Source organism: Mandrillus leucophaeus, unplaced genomic scaffold, assembly GCF_000951045.1.
Source record: "Mandrillus leucophaeus isolate KB7577 unplaced genomic scaffold, Mleu.le_1.0 Scaffold585, whole genome shotgun sequence".
In the NCBI taxonomy this organism is placed as follows: domain Eukaryota; kingdom Metazoa; phylum Chordata; class Mammalia; order Primates; family Cercopithecidae; genus Mandrillus; species Mandrillus leucophaeus.
In genome coordinates, this window is record NW_012106308.1 from 648198 (window position 1) to 652648 (window position 4451).

General features: G+C 42.5%; 1 protein-coding gene across 1 annotated transcript in view; it reads left to right on the forward strand.

Annotated features, from left to right (window-relative positions):
- Window positions 1-4451, forward strand: part of PITPNC1 (phosphatidylinositol transfer protein, cytoplasmic 1) — a 395624-nt gene that overhangs the window by 120216 nt on the left and 270957 nt on the right. The gene's annotated exons all lie outside the window — the stretch shown is intronic.

Sequence of the window (4451 nt, forward strand, 5' to 3'; positions counted from 1 at the left end):
GTAGAGACAGGGTTTCACCATGTTAGCCAGGATGGTCTTGATCTCCTGACCTCGTGATCCGCCCGCCTCGGCCTCCCAAAGTGCTGGGATTACAGGTGTGAGCCACCATGCCCGGCTGAGACTGGCTTCTTTTACTGAACGTAATGTTTTTGAGTTCATTAATGTTGTTGAATGCATCAGTGGTTGGGGTTTTTTGTTTTTGTTTTTTGAGATAGGGTCTCACTCTTGTCACCCAGGCTAGAGTGCAGTCGTGCAATCACAGTTCACTGCAGCCTCCACCTCCTGGGCTCAAGTGATCCTCCCACGTCAGTGTCCTGAGTAGCTGGGACTACAGGCACATGCCACCACACCTGGCTAATTTTTGTATTTATTTATTTATTTATTTTTTTGGTAGAGACGGGGGTCTCACCGTGTTTCCCAGGCTAGTGTCGAACTCCTGCGCTCAAGCAGTCTGCCCGCCTCAGCCTCCCAAAGTGCTGGGATTATAGGCGTGAGCCACCGTGCCTGGCCAGTAGTTGGTTCTTGTTTTACTGCTAATAGCATTCTGTTGTATGGACATACCACATTTTGTTTATTCATCACCAGTTGATAGAGATTTGTTTCTAATTTGAGGCTACTGTGAATATTGCTGCTGTGATCATTTGTATACAGGTCTTGGATGGACGTGTGCTTTCGTTCCTCTTGGGGAGATACTTTAAGGAGTGGAATTGCTGGGCTTTTTTTTTTGAGATGGAGTCTCACTCTGTCACCATGCTGGAGTGCAGTGGTGCCATCTCAGCCCACTGCAACCTCTGCCTCCTGGGTTCAAGTGATTCACCTGCTTCAGCCTCCCTAGAGTAGCTGGGACGACAGGCGTGCACCACCATGCCCAGCTAATTTTTGTATTTTTAGTAGAGACAGGGTTTCACCATGTTGGTCAGGATGGTCATGATCTCCTCATTGTCCGCTCACCTCGGCCTCCCAAAGTGTTGGGATTGCAGGCGTGAACCACTGTGCCCAGCTGCTGGGTCTTATATTAAACGTATGTTTAACTTACAAAGAAATTGCCAGGCTGTTTTCCAAAGTAGTTCTTGCATTTTTTTTTTTTTTTACTCTCACTAGCAACATATGAGGGTTTTGGGTTTGCCACATCCTTGCCAGTACTTGGTATTATCCGTCTTTTGTTTGTAGCTATTCTAATGAGTGTGTGGTGGTATCTCACTGTGGTTTTACTTCGCATTTCCTGTACTCTTTTAAAACTGCTTTCCATCATAGAACATGTTGTGTTGTGCTGTTATATATATAAAATTTCTGCTCACCTGTGAGCTGCTCTATCTAGCTGATTGATCCAGTATTGTGTCCAGGGGCAGGGTACATGGGAAATGCTTAGGGTTTGTTGAGTGAATGAGCGAACTGATACTTAGTAGGAGTGGCCAAATCTCAAATATTTTAGATAACAGAAAACATGGCGAATCAACTCTAGAGATGATGTACAAGTCAAATCTCTTCCCCTGAACAAATTTTTTGTCAGTTTTTAAGTAGTATTAAACTGACTGAATTAAGTTTTACCTTTTTTTCCTTTGCTTTGCTTACCCCTTGGTGAGAGGTAATGGAGAAAATATAGACAGAGCAGGAGGAGGAAAGAAACTCAATCTCGAAATGACTAAGAGCTTGTGGAGCAGCTTGGGAGAGAACCAGTTGGGTTATTGGCTACTCTGTAGTTCCAGGTGTGGGGAATTATTCTCATCAATACCGTGACCGCCTGCCACTCCCCTCTGCCCTCTTTCTCTGTGTTAATTAGAGCAGGGGTCTGCAAACATTTTCTGTAAAGAGAGTAAACAAATATGTCAGGCTTTGTGGGCCAAGAGAAAACATCAGCGATATTGTGGAGGTGCTGACATAATGAGAGACAAAACAAATTTCCAAGAATTTTTATCGATGAAACTCCAAACAAAATAATGGGGTATGATTTTCTGTAACGTAAGTCTACCAATGAGAAGAATTGAATTATTTGAGGAAGGAAAACATTTTGCTTATTTGGAAGTTCAGAGTTAATGTTTCCTATCATCGTGGTAGAAATGTGGCCTCATTCTTCTACAAAGCTTCTCTGATATGCAGTGGTCTTCCCTCCTGAGAATTCACCAGAATGTACTGGCTTGATGTGCCCTCATAATGTTAGGGAACTTTTCACATGGGGGAAGCACATTAAGAGTACAGGCTCAGGCTGGGCGCCGCGGCTCACGCCTGTCATCCTAGCACTTTGGGAGGCCAAGGTGGGCAGATTGCCTGAGGTCAGGAGTTCGAGACCAGCCTAGCCAACATGGCGAAACCCCATCTCTACTAAAAATACAAAAAGGACCCGGGTCTGGTGGCAGGCACCTGTAATCCCAGCTACTTGGGAGGCTGAGGCAGGAGAATTGCTTGAACGCGGGAGGCAGAGGTTGCAGTGAGCCGAGATAGTGCCATTGCACTCCAGTCTAGGACACAGAGCAAGACTCCATCTCAAAAAAAAAAACCGCAAAAAAGAGTACAGGCTCTAGGGTAAGACTCTGGGGTCTGAATTCCAGCTCAAAAACTTATTAACTATGAGATCTTTCACTACTTTACATAACTCATCTAAAAGCTTTGGTTTCCTCATCTATAAAATGAGTAATAGTACAGAGTTGCTGTAAAGATTAAACAGAAAGATTTAGAATGACATATTGTACATTTTATTCTTCTTTTGATGTTTTTTTTCCAACCATTTAAAAATGTAAAACCATTCTTAAGTCATGGGCAGTATGAAAATGGGTGGCAGGCAGCATTTAGCCTGCAGGATATAGCTTGCGGACTCTGCATTAGAGTAGGAACTTGAATTATTGCCGTTTACTTTAGAAACGATGATTGCTTTTTTCCTAATTACAAAGCACCATATGTTCACTGCAGAAAACTTGGAAAACACAAAAAAGCACAATAAAACAAAAGTCATTCAGAATCTCCACCATCCAGAGATGTTTCATGAGTAGTATGTTGCTCCATAGCCTTCCAGACAGTTGTGTACATAATACACATATTTTATTATTTTTTATTTTCCTTTTTTTTTTTTTGAGTCAGGGTCTCACTGTGTCACCCAGGCTGGAGTGCACTGGTGCGATCACAGCTCACTGCAGCCTCCACCTCCAGGGCTCAAGCAATCCTCCCACTTCAGTCCCCTGAGTAGCTGGGATTACAGGTACATGCCACCACACCTGGCTAATTTTTATTATTTTTTGTAGAGATGGGGTCTTGCTATGTTGCCCAGGCTGATCTTGAACTCCTGAACTCAAGTGATCCTCCTGCTCTGACTTTCCAAAGTGCTGGGATAACAGGTGGAAGCTTCTGTACCCAGCCTACACGTATTTTAAAGTAAAACCCAAGCCCATACAAGGCATACTGCTTTGTATCTTTTTCACCTGTCAATATGCAATGCTTGTCATTAATATTCTTCTATAACCTGAATTTTAATGACTGCGTACTATTTTGTTATACGAATGTGTTAAAATTTACTAAAACAATTTCCAACAACATTAACGTTGTTTTGAATTTTTCACCATTAGACTGAACTCAGCAACTGGTACATACATGCTTATACACATCTCTTGATTCATTCCTCGGGATAAATTACAAAATTTAATCACTGGGTTACAGGATGTCTATATTTTATTTATTTATTTATTTTTTTGAGATAGAGTCTCGCTCTGGAGTGCCGTGGTGCGATCTCGGCTCACTTCAACCTCCGACTCCTGGGTTCAAATGATTCTCCTGCTTCAGCGCCAGAGTAGCTGAGGTTACAGGTGCCCACCACCATGCCCAGTTAGTTTTTTTTGTGTGTATTTTTAGTAGAGATGGGTTTTTGCCACGCTGGCCAGACTGGTGTCGAACTGCTGATCTCAAGTGATCCACCTGCCTCGGCCTTCCAAAGTGCTGGGATTACAGATGTGAGCCACCGCTCCCAGCTGGGTGTCTACATTTTTAAAACTTTGGTGTATCTTGCAAAGTTGTCTCCTAGGAAAGTTCTATAGCTAGCCACTCCCAGATGATGTATGGAGCATTGTTGTTTACAATGCTTTTCTTATATTTTTACTTGGTTACTGGGTTTGTGAACGTAAAAAATTAAAACATTTTTGTTTTAAAAACAATTCAAATATATAAAACATGTACAGATAATAATGAAATTCACACTTATGTACCCACCAGAAAGATTAAATCGGTATTAACATTTTGCTGTATTTGCATTTGTTACTTTTGAAAAACACATTCCAGATTCAAAAACAAGTCTATTATTATCATCCCATTTTACAGGTGAGGAAACTGGCTCCAAAACTTTAAGTAACTTGTCTCACTCTTAAGAACCAGTAAGTGGGCCGGGCGCGGTGGCTCAAGCTTGTAATCCCAGCACTTTGGGAGGCCGAGACGGGTGGATCACGAGGTCAGGAGATCGAGACCATCCTGGC